This window comes from Schistocerca nitens, chromosome 6, assembly GCF_023898315.1.
Source record: "Schistocerca nitens isolate TAMUIC-IGC-003100 chromosome 6, iqSchNite1.1, whole genome shotgun sequence".
Taxonomy (NCBI): domain Eukaryota; kingdom Metazoa; phylum Arthropoda; class Insecta; order Orthoptera; family Acrididae; genus Schistocerca; species Schistocerca nitens.
In genome coordinates, this window is record NC_064619.1 from 243894759 (window position 1) to 243908879 (window position 14121).

Genomic DNA, 14121 nt, shown 5'->3' on the forward strand with positions numbered 1-14121 from the left:
TAGCTTAATACATGTCTCTTTCCTAATAACACCCATTGTTTCCAGCCAGAGATATTAGATTTGAACCATTTTGCAGCATTTCCTGTTAGCCCATAGTATTCTAATTTGCTTAAAAGGATATTGTGATTTACACAGTCAAATGCCTTTGACAGATCACAAAATATAACAGTTTTTTGTCTAATGAATTAACTACATATTCGCTGTAAGTGTAGATAGCCTTCTCAGTATCAGAACCCTTTAGAAATCTGAACTGCAACTTTGATAGTATGTTATTTGTGATAAGGTCGTTATAAACCCGATTGTACATTACCTTTTCTAAAATTTTTGAGAATGCTGGCAAAAGTGAAATTGGACGGAAATTTGTTGCTATTTCTTTATTTCCCTTCTTAAACAGTGGCTTAACTTCAGCATATTTCAACCATTCAGGAAGTTCCACTGATAAACGACTGGTTAGACAGATAGCTTAATGTGTTACTTAACTCAGAATCACATTCTGTAATTAACTTTGTTGATATTTCATCATATCTACTAGATGTTTTTGATTATAAAGATTTTATGATGGACATTACTCCTGCTGGGGTAGAGAGGGACAAATTCGTATTATGGAAGTTACTTTAAATGTCTGGTCTGAGGTATACCATAGCAGCATCTACAGAACCTGACAACCCCATTTTTTCAGTAACAGTAATAAAATGTTTGTTAAAAAGTTCTGCAACACTATACACATCTGTCACCAATGTATCATTTACTCTTAGTGCTATTTGTCCTTCTTCATGTCTGGTTCTACCGGTTTCCTTCCTTCACTATGTCCCATATCGTCTTTATTTTGTTATCTGATATGACTATCTTTTCCTTCTACTATATTTGCTTTGATTACCCTCTTGAGCTCAGATTTAACAGATTTTATATCCTGTTCAGTATTAATATTTAACAGAAGGAACTGCATGTCATGTTCTGAGAGGCCATTGATTATTGGTTTTGTAATATCATTTTGTTCATTGGACTTTTCCATAAAGATATTATCAGTGGCTGTTTGTGAGCAATTGGCTACCCTAGTTGGGTACTTTACAGTGGGAATTAAGTTGAAGGACGTGTTACTAACTCAAATAAGTTCATAATGGAGAGTCTTTAAGGAAATCTGCATTGAAATCACCAGCAACCACTATTTCTTTGTTTTTCGTTGTTAAATGGCCTAGTACAGCGTCAAGGTGGTTTATGAATAGATTAAAGTTACCTGCACGTGCTTGATATATACTTAATATTGTCGCAGAAGAAGCTGAGCAGCACCTTGGTGCAGTTGTTATGATACTAAACTGTTGCATGGAGGGTCGTGAGTTCAAAATTCACCTGGACTGTACAATTTAAATTTCTATATTTGGTTCGAATACATTCTATAAGTATCCACAAATGTCAAGATCATTGTACTGGAATGTTCTCTAGCCGTGTATATACTGTTTCTGTTCTGGCCGGAGGCAGTTCGCTCTGTGCTCTTGTATGTACAAGTGCTGAATAAGCCTTCGTTAAGTGAAGTTAGTGTTCGTCATTCATCTGATTACACCTTCTTCTACATAACATTATTATGGTGGAGGCGGTGGGTCTTGGAACTTGTGATAGCGCACATTGTCGACGACACAGTGGCTCCCATCAGGCTACGACAGAGCCCTTTACGTGGCGAGAAACCCGCGTTCAAGCCATATTCATCAGATCGTAATCTATCAGAATCAGAAGAAGAAGAAGAGGACATTACGGTGGCAGGAGCTGTGTAGCACGACATGAGACATCCTTCCGGGTTCTCTGGTGACAATGGCCAAGATCCAAACAAGTGGCTGAAGGTATATGAACGTATAGCTAAATTTAACAAATGCGATGACACCGTGTGTTTCGCTAACTTATTTTTCTATATGGAGGGCACTGCCAAGCAATCGTATGAGAACAACGAGGAGAAGTTCACAAGCCAGGAAGTATTCCAGGTGAAATTGCGCAAGTATTTCGGTGACACACAACGACCAAAGTGCAAGGCTGAAGATAAATTGAAGTGCAGGGCACAGCGTCCAGGAGAAACTACAGCGTCCTAAATTCAAGACATCTTGGAGGTGTGTAAAATAGTATATCCTGGAATGAAGGAAGAAGATGAGGTTACACATCTCATGTAGAGTGTTGCTGAGGATATGTATTAAGCCCTCCTCCTGAAGGAGGTTTTGACAGCAGACGACATCATAAAAGGTGCCAGTATATCGAGAAAAAGCATCAAAAAAGAATTACACACATGAAGTTTGAATGGCTTCCAAATGTCGTATTGATGTCTGTGATGGAGGAAGCAAATGATTTCACAAGTGTTCTTCATCAAATAGTGAGAGAGGCACTTGGATTGCACGGTGAGCAAAAAACTGAGACATTGAAAGAGGTCATAAGGGTGGAAGTGGAACAGACATTGAACCTAATCTCTCGTCCTTCATTTCCCTTTAAAACAGTGAAAAAGTCGAGACCCAGGCGGAGTTACGTTCCTACAATGCCGCATGAGGAACCTGTTTGGGCACCAAGGAAGACTGATGTCTGGAGGACCCAGGATAACCAACCAGTACGTTTCCACTGTGGACAACTGGGACATGTGGTGGGCTATTGTTGAGAAAGGTGGCAGTTATTTGATGATGCCTGTGCCAGAAGACAGCAGCTGACGCCAACTCCAGGATGACGAAGATGAACAAGAAGACGTGGGTGCAGGACAACGTAGGTCACCATCGCCGCAAGCTAGCTACTGGAGAGAATACACCCCACCATGCCAATCAAGGTCTCCATCGCTGTCTAGAAGCTCTAGCTGATCACCTAGCCACCGCAACATGGAAAACTAAAGGGTGAGACCTTCCTTGGAGGTGAGGCCACTGAAGAGAAAAATCCTCTGCTGTCGATCACTACAAAAATGATAGGAAACTACATCGATATCCTCATGGATGGCTGACTAGCCCAAGGTCTTGTGGACTCTGGAGCAGCATATTCAGTTATTTCGGAGAAGTGCCATCGCCAGTTGCAGAAAACCGTATTCAATGACAACAAAAAATCTCTGCTGAACCTGGCTATTGGGAAATCTGTAAAACCTACAGGAAGATGTACCATTTGTGTGGGTATAAGTGGCCATACACAGCACTTGGAACTCATTGCCTTACAAGATTGTAGTCATGACGTCATTCTCAGATGGGACTTTTTGAAAGCTTCTCAGGCAATTACAGATTGTGGTCGCTCAAAGATTATGCTACATGAGATGAGATACTGTGGAAAGGAAGATGTGCATCCGAGTGTGTGGAGACTATGTGCTGGATGAAGTAATCATTCCTGCAGTCAGTGCTAGAAAGGTAACTGTTACGTGTCGTGCCATGCATCAACCCATGGACCTTGTAGTGGAATGTAAGAGTAGCATACCACTGAAAAATAACTTGATCATCCCAGCCTCTGTCATCATTTAAGAACGGATTTGGTGAATTGTGGATAGTTAACTGTCGCCGAGAACCGCAGTCCATCCAAGATACATGTGTGTAGCCAACGCTGAGCTGTTAATTGAAGAACAGCTGAGCATCATAGAAACCTCCCATGCCGAGAGTCTGTGTGCGAAATTAGCGCTACCACTGAGAGACAGTGCTTCTAGTTCGACTATCACCAGATCTCACTAAGGAACAACAGAAGAAGCTACTTGCCATTCTCCAAGAATTCTCTGAATGCTTAATACACAGGTGAAGAGCAAATTAAACAAATCGACGACGATAAAGCACTGGATTAGCTCTGGAGACCATCAACCAATAAGCCAGAGAGCATACCATGTGTCAGCAATGGAATGTTGAATAATTCACGACTAAGTAGAGAAAATAATGAAGAATGACATCATTCAGACTTCACAGAGCCCATGGTCGTCACCAGTGGTCCTCATCAGGAAGAAGGATGGCAGTTGGTGCTTTTGTGTTGATTACAGGAAGCTTAAGAAGATAACAAAAAAGGACGTTTACCCTCTTCTACGAACTGACGATACACCAAATTGTCTGAAGGGGGCTAAGTTTTTCTCAACCATGTACATGTACTCAGGATACTGGTAGATCGAAATAGATGAGGCTGATCGAGAGAAAACAGCATTCATCACCCCTGAGTGCCTGTATGAGTTTAAGGTAATGCCGTTTGGTTTGTGTAATGCACCAGCAACTTTTGAATGGTTCAAATGGCTCTGAGCACTATGAGACTTAACTTCTGAGGTCATCAGTCCCCTATAACTTAGAACTACTTAAACCTAACTAACCTAAGGACATCACACACATCCATACCTGAGGCAGGATTCGAACATGCAACCGTAGCAGTCGCGCGGTTCTAGACTGTAGCGCCTAGAACCACTTGGCCTCAACTTTTGAATGGATGATGGATAATCTCCTGAGGCACCTGAAGTGGACGATGTGTCTTTGTTATTTAGATGACATTATAGTGTTCTCAGAGACATTTGATGAACACATAAAAAGACTGAGGGCCGTCCTTAAGTGTCTCCAATGAGGCAGACTGAAACTTAATTCAAGAAAGTGTCTCTTTGGAGCAAAAGAAATCAAAATAATTGGACACATTGTGTCAAATGAAGGTGTGCGGCCAGACCTAGAAAAGGTGAGATCTATAACGGAATTTCCTATTCCCAAAAGTATTAAGAGATGTGAGAAGTTTCCTCAGATTATGTTCTTATTACCATTGTTTTGTCATAGAATTTTGTATCAAATGCAGGCCACTCCAAGAGTTGTTAAAAGCTGATGCTAAATTTATCTGGGGTGGTGCTCAACAAGATTCTTTCAATGAGCTGCGAAATGCTCTGACGACTGATCCTGTACTTGGTTTATATGATGAGAGATCATCTACAGAACTACACACAGATGACAGAGGGTATGGAATTAGTGCTGTTCTGGTGCAAATTTTGGATGGAAAAGAGAAGGTTATAGCATATGCTTCTAGGACACAAAAGCCGAGAGAAACTACTCAACTACATAAAGAGAATGTCTTGCTATGATCTCAGCCATGTGCAAATTTCTACAGTTTCTCTATGGAAGGCCATTCACAGTTGTTTCAGACCATCATTCACTTTGTTGGTTGACAGTTCTTAAAGATCCAATAGGACGACTCGCCAGGTGGGCACTACGTCTTCAAGAGTAGTGTACAAATGTGGAAGAAAACACCAAGATGCCAAGTGTCTCTCGAGAAACCCTGTAGAAGACCATCAAGACTTTGATGAAGATAGTGACTGTCTCGCTGCACTCCAAGTTCTCTCTACTGAGCAGAAGAAGGACGCCAAGATATCTCAAATTATGCTTGCCTTAAATCAGTCACAGGATGTGAAAGGACAATTTAAGGTAATTAATGGATTACTTTGCAAGAAAAACTTTGATCCGTTTGGAAAGAAATGGCTACCACTGATTCCTAAACACATGTGCTTAGATGTTCTACAGAAATTCCATGACACGCCTGAGGCTGGACATTTAGTATTTATTAGGACATACGATATGATCCACAAGAGATTTTTCTGGCCAGGTTTATTTAGGAGTGTCTGTCACTATGTGTCGGACTGTTGAGAGTGCCAGAGGAGAAAGGCAGTTCCTCAGAAACCACCTGGCCACTCATACCAATTCCACCAGCTGAAACACCTTTCCAGCGTGTTGGGATTGAGTTCCTTGGGCGATTTCCAACACCTGCTAGTGGCAATATATGAATTATTCTTTGCACTGATTATCTGACATGCTAAGCCATTACAAAAGCTGTTAAAAGAGCCGAAGCATCCAAGGTAGCCAAATTCATCGTGGAAGACTTTGTATTAAAGTATGGTGCCCAAAGGTCATTAATTAAGGATCGAGGGAAAGTATTTCAATCGAATCTTGTGACAGAGATAAACCATCAGTGCAACAGTACTCAATCACATTATGACTGCCTACCATCCGCAAACTAATGGGCTTTACTGAACACCTTAATAAGAACTTGGCTGACATTATATCAATGTTGAGCAGAGCAACTGTGATGATGTGCTACCTTTCCTGATGTTTGCCTACAACACCGCCAAACAGGACACCACAGGATTTACGCCATTTTACCTGGTGCATGAGTGTCAGGCGACTACGACGATGGACACAGTGTTTCTGTTGCAGCCTGATGACATGTACGATGACTACATTGGCCAGGTGTTAACCAGAGCTGAGGAAGCTTGGCAGTTAGCTCGACTCTGCATGCTGCAGGATCAGGAAAACGGTTGCCAGAGGTATGGCACGACCCACTGTCCCATTGTCTATCAGCCTGGTGATCTTGTCTGGATCTTCACTCCTGTTCGGAAGGTTAATGTCTCTGAGAAGCTCCTCAGGCGCTACTTTGGACCTTATAAGGTTGTAAGACAGTTGTCTGGTGTTACTTGTTGAAGATTTTGACCCCGACACAAGACAACAAAAGATCAGAGATACGGTCCATGTCCTTTGAATGAAGCCCTATAAGGATCCTGCAACCCAGGGTAAATTCGAAGCTCCAGCGATAGGCAACAAGTGTAAAGGTGATGAAGAGTGTAGTGGCAAAAGAAGTTCTAAGAAGATCACCGCCAAGGCGAGAACCAGTCATCAGGAGTCCGAGTATGCAGGACCGATAACTCATTCCTGGACTTGGAGGACATAATGCCAAGATACTGTTCACTTAAGGAGGGAGCAATTTCGCAGAAGAAGCTGAGTAGCATCGTGGTGTTGAGGTTATGATACTAAACTGTTGCATGGGGGGTCGTGAGTTCAAAACTCACCTGGACTGTACAATTTAAATCTATATTCGGTTCAAATACATTCTAGAAGTATCCACAAATGTCAAGAATCATTGTACTGGAATGTTCTGTCGCCATATATGTGTTCTGGCCGGAGACAGTTCGCTCCGCGCTGTTGTATGTGTTAGTGCTGAATAAACCTACGTTAAGTGAAGTTAGTGTTCATCATTTATCTAATTACACCTTCTTCTATGTGACAATACTATGAAGGTTTTTTTGTGAAATTTTACATCTGTTGCACTTGCTTCCATATGCTGTTCTAGGTAAAATTTATGAATGTCTATGCTCTTAAATTTATGACAGTTCCTGATGAATGTGGCAACTCCTCCTTTCTCCAATTCTGCTCTACAAAAGTGAGATACTAATCTAAATCCTGTAACACTTAAAAGTTCTATACCAGTGGTCACATGATGTTCAGAGAGGCAGGTTATATCAGCTGGGTTTGAGGACTCTAATTCATCTATGCAGACATTAATTCATTAATTTTGTTTCTCAGTCCTCGAATATTTTGATGCAATAAAGATAGCTGACAGTTCACATTGACTGAGTTAAAATTGGGTAGAGTTGAAATTTCTGCTGATTGTTGAAAATCCTTAACCAATAGCTGTTTATGCTGATGTAATAAGATAGAATTATGTTTTTTGTTTCTTTCTCAAACTGAAGGTTTGTCTCAATCCTAACCTCTCTTAAAACTTGGTTTCTTTCTGTCCTTCCTACCCTAAAAAGGGTCTCTTCTGAACCCTATAACCACTGGTATTTTATCACTCATGACAGTGCCTCCCCCCTTTAACTTTCCTGCTATTTTCCCAGCCAATTTACACTTCCCTTTCCTGTTGAGGTGAAGGCCATGCCTAGTATAATCTCACCTATTGAGAGAATCAACAGGAACCACACCAATGTGTGACCCTGCACCCGACATAAGCAGCTGTTCCAACTCCAAATTAACTCTGTTGACAGAAGAGCTCAAATGAGGTCGGTCATGGCACCCAAGAACAGATACAAACTCAACACTAGTATGCTTTGATGCTGATGCAATCTTTGCCAGGTCACATTCTATACTGTACCCAGGATCTCTGTCAATATCATTACCCAGCCCACCCACTATAACCACAGTGTCTTCCTTAGTGAAATCTTTGCAAAGTGATCCTAACTCCTCTGTCACCTGCTCCAGACCAGCTCTAGGTTTAAAAAAATTGGTGACCTGGTATTCTGATCCTAATTCATCCTGCAAAAGTTGGCCAACACCTCTTCCATGGGAACTAAGTAATAAAAACACTTTCTTTCTCTTTACTGATTTCCCTACATTCTTACTTTTCAATTTGCTGCTGAAAGTTTATCGTGCCCTGTCTACACCTGCAACTGCTTGAGGCTCACCAGCTTCTCATTGAAGCAACAGGTCAAATATGTTTTCCACATTCACCATGAAGCTGTCAGACAAACTTCTAGGCCTGTTCCTCCTGTTGCCTGTTGCCACTTCCCACCTCTCTTTACCCTTCTCCCTCCTTAACCTGTCAAGATCTCCCATGGCCTTTTCTAACTCAGCCTGAAGGGCGGCAATTTTCCCCTCCTGTTCTAGAATCTTGCCAAAGCCTAACAACAGCTATGCAGGCCTATAGTTTGCAGCCTCATATTTGTCTCCTTTCTTGTGCAGTAGTGTTACTTTTGCTGTTTTCAGATTTGTTGCGCATATACTGCTCATGGATGACGAGTTGAAAATATCTGTCGATAGTTCTATGATATATACTGCACTTGCTTTGATGATAATATCTGGTATTTCATCAGTGCCTGCTGAATATTAATTGGGCACGGGTGGTCCGCGGGAGCCGGACCACGGTCAGCTCGACAGCGTCGTCGGGGAGCTGTGTCAGTAGCAATGTTAGCCGTAAAAAATCGTCCTTGTTTTGAGAAGTGTATATTGTCTTATCCACTTGTCAAGAAGCATTTGTTTCATATTCCCATTGCTTCAGCATTGATAAAGAACGTACAATGCATCTGCAACAACTACTTGGACAGTTGGATAAATGAAACCTCAACATTAATGTGGGAAATGCATTTCTGGAGAGAGACAGAGAGATAGAGATCTTACTTGGATTATCATGTGTCACACTCAGGAGTTCCACCAGCAGAGGAAAAAGTGAAAATAATCAGAGACTTTCCCCATCCTAAAATACTAGCAGAATAAAGTCATTTTTAGACTGGTGAATTTCTACAGACACGTTACCACATACTGCAGAAATCCAAACACTTTTATTTAATTTGTATAAGAATACCAAGAGGAAGGATAATCACCCTGTTACATAGACCAACAAAGCAGACAAAACATTCAAGAAGTTAAAGGAAGACGTCAGCGTGCTTGTCCCTGAACATACCTTTCCTTAATTGTGATGGTTGATGCTTTGGACTATTCTACAGGTACTTATTTACTCCAGTTCTGGAAAAGAACCACTTGGGTTTTTCTCCGTATCTTTTGCCGACATACAATGTACCTATTGGACCTACAATCATGAATGGTTGGCAGCATATTCAGTAGCCAAACACTTCCATTATCCTCTGGAAGTAGAGAGCCACAACATTCACAGACAACAAGCCATTAACATTTGCCTTTAGACAGTTCCCAGAAAAAATAACATCCAGGCAACTGTGCCATCTGTAATTTCTTAGTCAATTCACCACAGGTATCCTGTACCCTTCTGGAGGGAAAAATATTTCTGCCGATACGTTCCAGAGTTGCAGACATCATGCTGCTGGCCAGAATTTCAGATGAAGATATAACTAAGGCACAAAGTAATGCCTCAGAACTAGCCAAAGTGAAGAATTCAGACTGCTGTTCTTTAGCACTTGTAACAATATTTTTAACTTTTGGATCACAGCCACTTTCTGATAATTCTGCAGGTAAACTCAGCCCATATGTTCCTTCACCCTATCGACAAATAAGTCTTCCACATGCTATATGACTTGCCTCATCCTGGTATCAAAGGTGCAGTGGACATTATTTGACAGTGTTTCGTGTGGCCTTCCTTGTCACAAAGTGCACTGATGGAAGCCCACCCGGCTAGCCCCGCAGTCTAACGCACTGCTTCCCGAGCGGGAAGGCATCCCGGTCCCCGGCACAAATCCACCTGGTGGATTACTGTCGAGGTACAGTGTGCCAGCCAGCCTGTGGATGGTTTTTAAGGTGGTTTTCCATTTGCCTTGGTGAATGTTGGCTGGTTTCCCTTATTCCGCCTCATTTACACTATGTCGGCGATTGCTGCACAAACACTGTCTCCACATACATGTACACCATAATTACTCTACCACGCATGCATTTGGGGCTACATTCATCTGGTATGAGATGTTCCCAGGGGGGAAGAGGGGGGGGGGGATGCCACTGGGGGCTGAACCACACAATAAACTTGGGTTCAGTGTGGGGTAGCGGTGGGGTGGGTGAACTGCTGTGGCTTGTTGTGGGGTTGTGAACCACTGAGGGCTACGGTGGGACGAAGCCTCTCCATCATTTCTAGGTCCCCGATTTAATATACAACAGACTTATGGAAAAAAATTGCAGCACCAAAAAATAACGCATGTAGAGTAATGAAATTTCAGGAATACATTTGACTGGGTAACTTGTTTGTGTGATAAACACTGCAAGATCACAGGGTTAATTTAAGCATGAGATAAACCACTGCAAATGTGAAATGCTGGTAGATTAATAACCAGTGTAATCACCAGAAAGTTGAATTCAAGCATGCAAATGTGCCAGCATTGCGTTATACAGGTGCTGGATGTCAGTTTGTGGGTTGGAGTACCATGCTGTTGCACTTGGTCAGTCAATAGAGGGACGGGTAATGCTGTTTGTGAATGATGCCGAAGCTGTCATCTGATGATGCCCCACTTATGCTCGACTGGAGATATATACAGTGATCGAGCAGGTCAAGGCAACGTGTCAACACTCCGTCGAGCATGTCGGGTTACAACAGCCGTATGTGGGAAAGCACTGTCCTGTTGGAAAACACCCCCTGGAATGCTGTTCTTGAATGGCAGCACAAAAGGTCAAATCATCAGACTGACACACAAATATGTAATCAGAGTGCACGGGATAATGATGAGAGTGCTCTCGTTCTCATGCAAATTCGCACCCCACGTCCCAGACCGTAACTCCAGGTACAGGTACAGTGTGACTAGCGTGCATATAGGTTGGTTCCAGGTCCTCATCTGACCTCTTCCTAACCAATATACGGCCATCACTGGCGACAAGGCATAACAAGCTTTCATCAGAAAACACAACAGACCTCCACCCCTCCCTCCAATTAGCTCTCGGTTGACACTACTGAAGTTCCAAATGGCGAGGGTCTGGGGTCAGTGGAATGCACACTACAGGGCATATGGCTCAGAGTTGTCCTTGAAGTGACCGATTTGTAACAGTACGTAGTGTCACATTGGTGACAACGGCTCCTCAAATTGCTGCTGCACGTGCAATGTGATGCACCAGAGCCATACGCTGAACACGATGATCTTCCCTCTCAGTAATGCCGTGTGGCTGTACGGAGCCCGGACTCCTTGTGAGCGTACTTTCGTGTGACCACCACTGCCAGCAATCACGTATGGTGGCTACAGCCCTGCCACGTCGTTTTGCAATATTGTAGAAGGAACATCCAGCTTCTCGTAGACCTATTACACTACCTTGTTCAAACTCAGTGAGGTGTTGATGGTGGAGTCTTTGCGGCTTAATGGCAGGCATTCTTGACTAATGCCAGCTCAGCTTCACCTCATCTCATCATATATTTAAAGCAAACCTGATTTGCACCCTCTTAATGGTGCTACTAGAGCCACTCTTATGTAACTGGCATGAAATTTGAATAGACCACTTCTTCTAGTTGTAGAAACATGCCTACCAATCTTCATTTATGTCACACAATCCCTTCCCCATGGTGCAATTTTTTTCCTTCTATGTATAAAGATGTGGAAAAAGTATGTATTTGCTGTCAATGAACAAAAAATTTCAAAATATGTAACCACTCCTTGTGGAACTTTCATTGAAGCTGACATCACTTCTCACATATCCATGTTAATCTAGTTAATCTCTCAAGGCTTCACCTATCTCTTAATGGTTGAAAGGCTTACATGTTAGCTGGAGGCAGTTCCAGTGAAGGATATCTCTGCAGAAAGTGTTACCAGTATTATCATATTGCCATTGATTGCATGTTGTGGCATTCTAAAACTCATCACCACTGACAGAGGGCAGCAGTTTCATTGTCAATTGTTCACTCACCTCACAAAGATGTTAGATATTCACTACATCAAAACCGCTGCTTACCATTCTACATCAAACAGCAAAGTTGAATGGTTGCATCACAACATCAAGCCACCATTAAAAACGCGACTTTCAGATGACTATGTCAACAACTTACACACAATTTTAATTGGTTTCCATGCTTATGTGGTTCCAGAATATAACATTACCATTGCAGAACTAACTTACAGCATGAGCAGATTTCCAGCTGATTTCTTAGATCCTATACCAGTGGAATGTGGCATTTCAAGTTTCACTTTCAAGCAGCATATGACATTACCTAAATCAGTAAATGTCCGACATTGTGCTACAACATCTGTCTTTATCCATCCTGAATTTATGACCACTGTACATATATTCATAAGGCACACTGCACAGAGGAAATCTCATCAACCTATCTACAATGGACCATATCTGGTTCATTCTTAAAAACACTTTGTTGTTGAAACACGTAATGGTCAGTAAATGATCTCCATCAATAAACTCAATCCAGCCTTACTCTTGAAGAATGTGGACCCCAAATCACCCAAACAACCAGCTCCAGTCATCAATCCTCCAGAGTGTTATTTGCCAGTCCAGTGCACTTCATGTTCTGGTCAAACAGTGCACTTCCCAAAGAACTACCTCAGTGTTTTGACTGGGAAGGAAGTAGTATGTGGCAGTAACTGATACAGTGAAATAATATACACTGTTAAAAATAGCACTGCACATTGGAGCAATCTGTCTTTTGTCTGTTTATCGTTTCTACTGCAATATGACTACAAAAAATGTACACGTATTTATTGTAATTTTGTTTTGTGGTGCTAAATAAATATTTATTTCACTAAAATCACATCATCATACTTCATTTTTCCATTCTCAATATAATTTCAACATTTGTTCACATTCTGTTGACCGATAATCCTGGCTTTGTTCAAGTCTTTCTTTCTTTCTGTTGTGACAGTGCCACGATATTTAAAAGTGCCGCTACGTCAGTACGCGAACACGGCGATAGAGGCGCTCCGCAACTCGGCTGAGCGCGGGAGCGGCACCTAGCTATGAACGGCGCCGGCCACATGTCACGGCACGGAAGTCTAATGACAGATTTGGAGTAGGTAGCATGTAACCCGCTATTGTTCTACGTTTGTATATCCACGCAATTTATTAGTGATTAAAGGTTATAACACTTTTTGGCGACGAGGTCGGATATTTTTTTTCCTGCGTTGTGGAATTGTGTGTTCGTGTCGGGGCAGACATGGAACAGCTTATGCAAGCGCTCATTGAACAACAAACGCAGCTGACGGCTGCTATTCAGGCGTTGTCGACGTCACTTACTCATCGTCTGTCTTCCTCTTCACCACCTCCATTCCCTCCTTACGACGAGGCCGCTGAAGACTGGGAGGATTATGAGAAGCGTTTGCGGCAACACTTCTTGGCTTTCGGCGTTGTCGACGCTCCTATGTGTAAGTCGTTATTTCTATCTTGGATTTCCCCACGGATCTATCAGCAGCTATCTCAGTTGGCCCCTCTGCGGGAACCTGCCTCTCTGTCCTTCCAAGAAATGTGTGACTTATTGTCTACCTATTACCGAAAAAACACCCACGTCGTTGCCGCCCGCGTGGCGTTCTACCGGTGTCGTAAACAGCCCCATCAATCTTACCAAGCTTGGGCGGCGGAACTACATGGTCTGAGTAGGAAATGTCAGTTTGTCACGGACACTCATCAGGAGTCTTATGCTGATTCAATGGTTAGGGACGCTATTCTACGGCTTGCTCCTGATAAAGAAGTTCGGCAACGTGCCTTACAACTGCCAAACCCGTCGTTGTTGGAAGTTCTAAGCATCACTCAATCTTTTGAAGTGTCTCACGCTGCTGGTGCGCAGATAGACGCGTGGTGTGATGTAGGCGCTGTACAGACCACTTTCGACACGGACAATTTGCCTGTTTCACAGGGGAACGACGATGTGGCGGTGGTTCACTCGCGTCAACAACGTCGCGTTGGGCCGCCACGCTCGCAGCGAAAACAGCAACCACAGAAGCAGGTTCGTTCCACACTTCCTTCTTGTCCACGTTGTTTC